Below are 11,432 nucleotides of genomic sequence, written 5' to 3' on the forward strand. Positions count from 1 at the left end.
TCGGTGTAGTCAGGAGCCTCTAGCATGGTCCGGTGTGACTGTGCGTTCGTCCATGACAGTCACTACAACAAATTTAATTTTTTGAGACGAAATTTATTAAGGACGAATTTAATTTCATCCCTAAAAGTACTTATTTGGGAAGAAATTTAAATTGTCTCAAAACATGGATGAGATTCTCAAGATGTTCGAACGGATAAATATCCGTTTGAACTAGATCTTCTGTGACGAAACCTATCATCTCAAAAATAGAAATACGTTCGAACGGGTAAAAATATGTTCGAACAGAGAGTTAATGTCTATACGAATAATAATCTTAGCAGGAAAGTACATATAATTTCCCGAGAGAAGTTCAAAACCGTTCGATTAGAAATTTTATGTTCGAATGTGAGTTTTTTTGTAGGAAAATCTGGCATATTCTCTTGTAAGTAGCTCAAAACCGTTCGAACTAACCCAATATGTTCGAACACTCAGTCCATTCGATCAGGATCAAATCTATTCGGTCTTTCGAATCAAATTTTTGTGTTGTTCGAACTATTCAGGTTTGCTCGAAATTCGAACGGGTTTTTGGGATGAAAATGTTTCGCCTTCGAAATTCAAGTGTATTTTGACACTTTGGTTGAGGATTTTGTAATCTCTACTCTTGTACTCCATCTTTATTCATAGTGAAATCATTTTGAAAGCGACCCCGACAGTGGATGTAGGTTCAATACCCAAACTAAACTTAATTAAACTTAAGAAGAAAGAGAGGCCAGGACAAACAAAAACTGAAACTTTTCTGGAATATAAAAAAACTTGATGAGAAAGGAATGGATAGCCTTCGATCTTTCAGTAATAGCTATATTTACCCAGCAAGCTTGATTTATCATCATGACGCATTTGAGTAGACTGCATGGAAAGAATTTGGCAAAACTTATAACTCTAGCGAGCTCATCATCAGTAGTACTAGTAGTGCTAGATCTTAATACCGTCTAAGATATACAAGATGACAATAAATATTTTTGACGCACAGATCGAAATATTAATTCAGAAAATGATAGAATTACTTATTATTCATTTATTACTCTTTTTATATTTATTTATTTTTTAATTTTTTATAAGGAAGTGACTATAAATAAAATTATATATTTTTTTTACTTTTTTCTTAATGATTAAAGATATTAAAAAAATACTTAAAAAAAAAAAAAATTCAAATACATGATCAGTAGTAATCTATTAATTATTATAGTTGCCAATTGTACGTATACGCTGGTTGCTAGTCGTTGGTATTGTCATGAGCATCATGCAATATGGTTGTAAGATTTTTTATAGCAGTACTGTGCATGCACAGCCCGTATACGTACAAGGCTCATAACTTGATGTGACCGCGGCCTCTCTCGTATGACAAATTTGGCCCAAACAACCACTCAAGGGCACCATAAAACCATATTTCCTTTTTGGAGTGTGGCTTTTAAGAGGTCGAGACTTTAGGTACGTGCCAAACGGCCTTAATTAGCCCCCCCCGGGTCCTCATGAAACATGAAATCTTTGCCATTCTAGCTACGACAGTACTGTACCTTTAATTAAGAAATATACTTGAAGCCTATGTTCCATGGTAACCTATGCATTTAAACAGAAAATCTAAGCTTCACTAATGGCCTAGTCATGAATGTGTGATCTTAGCGTTCTTGATTGAGTCCGAAGTTGCAAATTACCTTTTTTTATTGCTCCCATCTACACTACAACACAATTGGTTTTTAGTGACGGTTAGGAAATTGTGACAGTCTCTAGACCGTCACTAAAAGGTATTTTCTGTGACAGTTTCTGGAAACCGTAACTAAAGATAGAATGAGATTTTTTTACGTTCCAACGTATGGGAAATATGCGTTCGAACGTTACATATACGTTCGAACATTATGTCTGTTTACGTTTGAACGTAAAATGTTTTGGCGCAACCGTTCGAATGTTATTAATTTTACGTTCGAACGTAAAATGTTTGCACCAATGTTCGAACGTTAAGTAATAACATTCGAACGTTCATTGTAAATTTAAATTAAATGACTTTAGTTTAAAAATTATGTGGTTTTTATTGTGCATAATTTGTGAACAAGTCTAAAAAATTGAATTGTATATATTTATATATACACACTTTGTAATATATAAATATATATTATTGATTTATATATATTTGAAATGCAGTGATTTAGTATTAAAGTTGAAAAATATAACATCAAAGAAGGTTAAAAATTGAAATTAAAAAACGATAGAAATATTCAATAATATTTTTCGTTACAAATATTAAAAATAAAATACAAAATTTGATATTAACAGTCAGATGATAACGTTATCCGCAAAAGTCGAACTCCGTACCTCCTCAGTCAAGGTATCAACCTTGTCGTTGAGGATAGTTACACGATGGGTGAGTTCGGCAACAGACGCCGATATAGCCTCGAGCGATCGATCGATCTTATGATCGATATGCGCAGTCAGCTGTGAGATGACCGCATTAACCCAAGCAGGCCGCACATCTCCTGCAGATGTACTCGGCGTATGCTGACTACTACTCCCGACATGACCTGGCTCAGGCTGCGTCGGAGGAACTAGATCCTCTACAGGGGGTGGCTGACGTCCCCTCGCCTGTCCAATGCTACGTCGATGCGTGGTCATGTCGAGGGGGCTCATCTGATCTTTGACCCGGTCCTCTGGCTGGGTCGGCACTCCCCGTGCAAGTAATAGTCGGCTGATGAGGACACCATATGGGAGATTATCCGTGGAGACGATGCTCGCCTCGTAAAGGATCCTCTGAAAGATGTGCAATGGCAAATCTATAGGATCTCCACGTGCCACTCGTATCAAAAATTGTGCCCGAAGCCGACTAAATGTGGTTTTATGAGCCACAGGATCGACATTTGTTGCAACAATAAGGTGCAACATGCGGAAGAAATGCAGCAGATGGTTCTGGTTAAAGGCGTTCTTCCACTCGATCTGCATGCGATCCCTCCCGGTGAGGATGTAGAAATCCTCGTCTCGGTCATCATCCCGAGCCTCGACGCCAGTATCCTCAGCCTCTGACTGGCCTGCATCTCTGGCTGATGCTGGCTCACATCCCCGACCAGTAGATGATGTAGAAGTGCCTACATCCTCACGGGGTGTCGAGTGTGCAAATGTCTCCACTCCTCGACGAATCCCAAGGTGCTCGCCGATGACATCTGCTGATACCTCAATGGAAACACCGCGTACAGTCACGGTGTGAGAGGATGCATCCTGAGGCATGTCACACATTCCCATATAGAATTCTTGAACCATTGAGGGGTATACATTCCCCCTCAATGTGCAGATATTTCCCCAGCCTCTACTAAGGAAAACATCTCTCAGGTTCGTCTGCTGCCAACAGAGTTCGTCGAACTCATTAATTAAGATCTCTCGCTCTACCATAACAGTACGAGCTCCAATACGGGCAGTGTCCGACGTGGCTCCTTCCCTCCCTCGTTTCCTAGTATGCAGTGGAAGAGCCATATCCTGAAAATAGAAAAGGAAAAAAAAAATTATTTACAATAATGCATTTTTTTGTATTAATTCTAAGATGCTCTGCCGTAACGTTCGAACGTTTTATCTATAACGTTCGAACGTAAAGATAAAACGTTCGGATGTTTATTTATACGTTCGCACGTAAAATAATGTCAATATATTTACATTCGAACGTAAAACAAATACGTTCGAATGTAACAATGTACGTTCGAACATAAGCAGTAAATAAATATTGGCTGACGTACGTTCGGACGTTAAAACAAATACGTTCGAACGTATTTGTTTTACGTGTAAACATAAATATGGACGTCCGAACGTCGAAGCATGAATAATGTAGAAAATCATTACGTTCGGATGTTATAATCAAACGTTCGAACGTGGAAGCCGTAACGGCTTTGTAATTTAAACGTCGTATGTTCGAACGTCTTGGTGAAACGTTCGAACGTTTTGACGCAGAATGGCTGAGTCGACTCAGCCATTATTGAAATCTCAAAAATTTCTCTACACGGTTCTAAATACCGAAATGTCACCGTGGAAATGAAGTATACACTTCAAGAAACATTTCTACGGTGACTATTCGGCAAATGACTAGCCGTGGTGGCCGAAAAATGAAGTTGAAAATCCGACATCACTTATCCGGTTTAACACAAAACTCAATCCAAATTTCAATAAAATACATGTTACTTGAATAAAAGATGAATGCCTACCTTTAGTGACGGTTGTGGCGGAGTTGATGGTGGCGGCGAAGGAGGCGTGGCGGCGTGCAACGGAGTAGACGATGAACGTAATAGAAATGTCGTTTCGACGTTCGGTTTTGGCCTTATATACACAGAACGTTCGAACGTAATTATTATTACGTTCGAACGTTTTTCAATTTAATATTATATTATAAATGTTTATGTTATAGATTACGATGTTATATAATATTATTGACAATTAGATTATTGGTTTTTTTGCGAGTGCTTGTTATATTTCTAAAGTTTAGCAATATGTTTATACATGTTGTTGTGATTTTATGCTTACTCTTGAAATAATTGTGATTATTGTTTGTGAATTTTGTGAATAGTTTATGAGCTTATGGTGTTTATTGATTATTTAATAAGTAGTATATAGATATAAATAGATATATAAAATGTAGAATACATATTATATTATAAGTTTTTATATAATAAAGAATTTAATAAGTAACAATTTAATATATATTATATGGTATAATTTATATATTATATATATTTATGTTCTCATTTAAAGTATTATGATATCATACTATACAATGTAGTATATAGTTATAGATATATAAAATGTAGAATACATATTATAGTATAAGTTAGTATATAATAAAGAATTTAATAAATAACAATTTAATATATATTATTCATTTATATATATGGTATAGCTTATATATTATATACATTTATGTTCTCATTTAAAGTATTATGCTATCATACTATACAATGTAGTATATAGTTATAGATATATAAAATGTAGAATACATATTATAGTATAAGTTAGTATATAATAAAGAATTTAATAAATAACAATTTAATATATATTATTCATTTATATATATGGTATAGTTTATATATTACGTTCGAACGTTAAATAAGAGTAGGACTATTACGTTCGAACGTTTCATGTTAACGTTCGAACGTTAAATAAGAGCGGGAAATTTCCCGCTCGATTAAGGTATGTGTGTGATTATTCAGACGTTCGAACGTTTAGACTATGCGTTCGAACGTTATTTGATGAAAATCACCAGAAAATTATGTACATCCAAACACCAAATATGTTAACGTTCGAACGTTACTTAAATTAGTGCGGAAAATTTAACTCTCAAATATGGTAACACTTTGATGAAATAAACGTTCGGACGTTTAAGTTAAATGTTCGAACGTTTATCTGTAAATTTACAAACGTTCGAACGATAAATTGTGATACATTCGAACATATATGAGGAAAGTGCGGGAACTTTCCCGCTAGATTTTATGATATAAATAAGAAGGGTACGTTCGAATGTGTACTGTAAACGTCCGAACGTTATGAGCGGGTGAAATTTTAGCATAAAACGTTCGGACGTACAACTTAAACGTTCGAACGTTTAAACTAATAATTTGCGGTATTAATCAGTACGCGCACGGGAGGAAGCGGATCATTTCTCTTCTCCCGTGCATGCAACAGACAGAGAGAGAGAGAGAGAGAGAGACAGAGACAGAGAGAGAGAGAGAGAGAGGGTGTTAGTGTGAGAGAGAGTTGAGTTAGAGAGTTAGAGAGAGTTGAGTTTTGGTAAGAAAATATTTTTATTTCTTATCTTTATTTGAATTTTATGATATTTATAGAATGTGTTTTTGTTATAGAATTTTTCTAATAAGTTAGTGTTGTATTTTTTTGAAGGATTGCTTGTTTTGGGAAGTTGGAAGATTTTGATTTGTAAGAGGATATTGTGAGTGCTAGGTATATTTCTAAACTTTATCAATATATTGTTGTGATTTTATACTTACTCTTGAAATATTGTGATTATTATTTGTATAGTTTGTAAATAGTTTGTGAGTTTTTGTAAATATGTTGTGATATGAATTTGAAATATTATGTTTCTTATTAGGTATATATTTTCATTAGGCTTTGTTAATACATGTTTATTACTTACTCAACTTTAAAAATATGTTAATACATGTGGCATGTTATTTTGTGAATATATTGTGAGTTTTTTCTAGTATGTTGTGATATAAACTTTAAATATTTAAATTATTATTTGTGAATGACGTTTGAATATATTTACGTTATTACAAATAAGTAATAAGTTCGTATAGTAGGAATCGTACGTTCGAACGTTTCAAGTTAACGTTCGAAAGTTAAAATAAGAGCGGGAAATTTTCCGCTCAAGGTTTCTGTGTGATTATTGTACCGTTCGAACGTTTAGACTATGCGTTCGAATGTTATTTGATGAAAATCACCAGAAAATTATGTACATCCGAACACCAAATATGTTAACGTTCGAACGTTACTTAAATTAGTGCGGAAAATTTAACTCTCAAATATGGTAACACTTTGATGAAATAAACGTTCGGACGTTTAAGTTAAATGTTCGAACGTTAATCTCTAAATTTACAAACGTTCGAACGAAAACTTGTGATACATTCGAACATATATGATTAAAGTGCGGGAACTTTCCCGCTAGATTTTATGTTATAAATAAGAAGGGTACGTTCGAACGTGTACTGTAAACGTCTGAACGCTACGAGGAGAGGAAATTTTATCAAATAACGTTCGGACGTACAACTTAAACGTTCGAACGTTTAAGGTAACGTTCGGACGTACAAGTTAAACGTTCGAACGTTTAAACAAATAATTTTAGAACTTAATCCGTGCGCGCACGGGAGCGCCATTGAACATTTTTTCTTCTCCCGTGCGCGCAACACAGAGAGAGAGAGTTGAGTTGGAGAGTTAGAGAGAGTTGAGTTTGGTAAGAAAAAATTTTTATTTCTTGTCTTTATTTGAATTTTATGATATTTATACAATGTGTTTTTGTGATATGGATTTGAAAAATTGTGATAATAATATTTTAAATTAAGTAATAATAAATAAAAGTAACTCTTTAAGAATTATAATAATTAAAATTATTGTATAACCATTGAAATTTAAGAATGATAGTGTAAGTATAACAATTAAAATTATATTTTAAGAATGATAATAATTAAAATTATAATATAACCTTTAAAATACTCTTCAATAAAAAAGTCTTGAAACTACTAAATAAGTAGAGTTTGAATATGTAAATATACTTATTTATTATAAACTAAAGAGAAAGGAAATAAGGATCAAATAGATTCTTATATAAAAATTATATACTTATTGTCTATATAAGTAAATAACTCACTAAATTAAGTATAAGAATTAAGATTATAATTGTAGAATGATAATAAGTCGAAATTATATAATAACATTTAAAATTATATATAACAATTATAATCTCTAAATTTTGGTCTAATTGCTTGACTGTCATAGTCTCTTCGGCCTTGAGAGGAGTGTCGAGGTCGGACAGTTTGTGACGGTTAAGTAATTAGACCAAAATTTAAACATTTCATCAAGATCATTCTCCCTCGTTGTGTACAAGACACGAAACAGGGGGTCACATAATCTTCCATCCCTCTTTAGTTTAACAAATATGGAGATATTGTTGTATGATTATATTGCTAGATGCGTGTGTCATTGCATAAATACCCTTAGACCCGTTTGGGAATCAGTGTACATTTATGTGTCCACTGATTCCTGAATTGTCCAGTGTGGACAGTTTGAGATTATATTATCTGTATTGCACATTTTTGTTACTCGCTACTTTCCACGTTTAATATGAAGTTTCGGTGTCTTCTTCATTGTTCTTCGGGTATACTGTTCGTCGGGTCACAATCCCGATATTTGAACATGTATACTTGGAGAATTATGGGGAGGTGCTGCCGAAATTTCTACTAACGTAGAAATTAGTAGAGTGACGAGATTTGTGCAATATGGAGAATATAATCTCGAATGGGATAGGACCAACTACCTTATCAACAAAGTAATGAGAATTGGAGCATGACATGCATGTGAATTTTCAATGTACGTGTTATTAATATATAGATGTTTTTAGAAATGGATAAAAATTGGATGCGTCTGGATGATAGACTTGGAAAGGATTACGTACCCTATGCATGTGGAGTAAGAACTTTCATTGATTTTGCACGGGCTTCTGCTGATAGTCGTGGTTACATTAAGTGTCCATGTCGAGGGTGTAAAAATTTGTGTGCGATAGGATTGGATGAAGTAGAGCGTCATATATTTGTGAACGGTATGGATCTGGGGTATACGCGATGGGTACTGCATGGTGAGCCGTATGAAGGGTCAGCAGATGTATTGGTCGATCATCACAATTATTTGCGGCACATGGATGATGATTATGAGCATGATGAGATGGAGGAGATGTTGGGTGACATTGGAGCTGGGATGTTTATGGATGAGGTTAACGACAATGCCTCAACTGGTGGATCAGGGACTGATTGTGAAAATTTCCCTTCACTGTGGGAAGATGCAAAGCGCGAGCTTTACCCAGGTTGTACAAAACATTCCAAAATGTCGTTTATTGTACGGTTGCTTCACATTAAATCATTGTGTGGGATGTCGACGAAAGCAATAAACATGGTATTGGACTTATTTAACGAGGTGCTTCCCGAAGGGTCTGCATTGCCTAAGAACTTTTATGAAGCGAAGCAGTTGAGAAAGGGATTAGGATTTGAGTACAAGTCCATACATGCATGCAAGAATGATTGTGTATTGTTCTGGAAGGAGAACGAGGAGAAACAAGCATGTCCTGTATGTGGAGAGTCGAGGTGGAAAGGTAAGAAAAACGTTCCGGTTAAGGTGTTGCGGTATTTTCCCTTGAAACCTAGGTTGCAAAGACTATATATGTGTAAGAAAACAGCTCATGATATGAGGTGGCACGAGGAGAAAAGAGTTAAGAATGACGGGTATATGAGGCATCCAGCTGATTCACTTGCGTGGCAGTCTTTCGATAATCAGTATCTAGAGTTCGGGTTAGAAGCTCGGAACGTGCGCCTGGGATTCACAACCGATGGATTCAACCCTTTTGGGAATATGAGTACAAGTTATAGCACTTGGCTCGTGGTATTGATTCCGTACAATCTTCCACCATGGAGGTGCATGAAGGCGCCAAACTTTTTGTTAACTTTACTCATCCCTGGCCCTAGATCACCTGGGAATGATATTGACGTATTCATGCAGCCGTTGATTGAAGAGCTGAAAGAGTTATGGGAAACAGGGGTTAGAACTTATGATGCATCTAAGTCGACATCTTTTCAGATGCATGCTGCGGTAATGTGGACCATAAATGATTTTCCGGCGTATGAGAATCTTTCCGGCTAGAGTACGAAAGGGAAGTTAGCGTGTCCGACGTGTAATAAAGAAACTGCTAGTGAGTGGCTAAAATTTTCTCAGAAGTTGTGTTTCATGGGTCATCGACGTTATTTACCAGCAAATCATGCATGGAGAAGAGAATGTGCCAAGTTTGATGGGAGAGTAGAGGATAGGATTGCACCAAAAGAGTTATCTGGAGAAGAGATAGTGGAACAACTGGAACATGTTAGAGCGAACAATTTTGGCAAAGGTCGGGGAAAGAACAAGAGAAAACGAGCCGTACCAGAATTGAATTGGACAAAGCGTAGTATTTTTTTTGACTTGCCGTATTGGTCGTCATGCAAGTTGCGACATAGTTTGGATGTAATGCATATAGAGAAGAATATTTGTGATAATATACTGGGTACATTGATGAGTATTAACAAAAAGACGAAAGACACGATCAAGACGAGGAAAGATCTTGAGAGAATGAGAATTAAACATAATCTGCATTTACGGGTGGAAGGCAACAGGGTGGTCATGTCGCATGCATGTTTTACGATGACGAGGGAGGAGAGGATGGATTTCTGCAAATGGTTGCAAGGTGTGAAGTTGCCAGATGGTTATGCTTCAAATATTGGTAGATGTGTGAGTCCTGATGATTGGAAAATCAATGGATTGAAAAGTCATGATTGTCACGTATTTTTGCAGAAGTTATTACCTGTGAGAATTCGTGGGAAGCTTACATCTAATGTACGTGTGGCCATATCTGAACTATGTATGTTTTTCAAGGATTTGTGTGCTCGGGTAGTAAATCGAGATGTGTTGTCGAAATTGGAAGAAGACATTGCTACTATACTATGTAAATTCGAGCAGATCTTTCCACCATCATTTTTTGATGTCATGGTCCATTTAGCAATACATTTACTGCGAGAGGTACTTCTGGGTGGACCGGTGCAGTTCCGTTGGATGTATCCAGTTGAAAGATATTTGGGTCGATTGAAGCGCACTGTTGGGAATAAAGCCAAAGCTGAGGGTTCAATAGCAGAGGCCTATATACACGATGAATGGTTAACATTTTGCTCTCTATATCTTCGTGGTGTTGAGACACGATTTAATCGTCAAGAGCGAAATGCTGATCTTGCTACTCCGCCTCCTCGTGAGCTATCAGTGTTTTCCCAGAATGTACGACCCTTGGGTGCACAAACAGGTTACGATATAATTGATGGAGAGTTGGGTAAAGTTCGGTGGTATGTGCTAAATAACTGCCGAGAGATTGATGATTATCTTAGGTATGTCATTTCATTTCTTTGAATACTTATAGTTTTCTTTAAATTAATTAGAATTGTTGTGCTCAAAATATACTTCTTTTGCAACATGTTACAACAGTGACAACATGGACAAACTTAGGACGGAAGGCGTAGAAAATATAGAGGCAAGACACGAGGAAGAATTTCCCGGATGGTTTGAAGAACGTGTATGAACTAAAATTATATATATGTTATATTGTGAAATTTTTAACTCTGGATAATGAAATAATCAATATAATCTATTTCAATTTATAGATTTTGGAACAACGTGCTCGTGATCCCGGATCAATTTCTTCTGAATTGTATGCATTGGCCCGTGGTCCCTCAAATAGAGCACTTCGATATACTGCATGCACGGTCCGAGGTTATAGATTCCATACTTTGGACCGTGAACGTAATAGAAAGACTCAAAATTGTGGTGTGTTGGTCGAGGGGAGTCATGGAACAGATGATATTGACTATTATGGTGTCATACGTGATATTATCGGATTGAAATATCTGGGTGGGTCTGTAACATATGTCTTTAAATGTGATTGGTGGGATCTAGGCGGTGGTCGGGTTTCGATACATAGGGATAATCACTTTACGAGTGTCAATACTGCATCTAAATGGTACGAAGATGATCCATTCGTATTGGCTTGTCAAGCTACCCAAGTCTATTACTTGATTGATCCAATGAAAAGTGCTGATGAAGATAGTGGGGAGATAACTTGGCGAGTCGTACAAAAATTTGTT

Source organism: Juglans microcarpa x Juglans regia, chromosome 3D (genome assembly GCF_004785595.1).
Source record: "Juglans microcarpa x Juglans regia isolate MS1-56 chromosome 3D, Jm3101_v1.0, whole genome shotgun sequence".
Classification (NCBI taxonomy): Eukaryota; Viridiplantae; Streptophyta; class Magnoliopsida; order Fagales; family Juglandaceae; genus Juglans; species Juglans microcarpa x Juglans regia.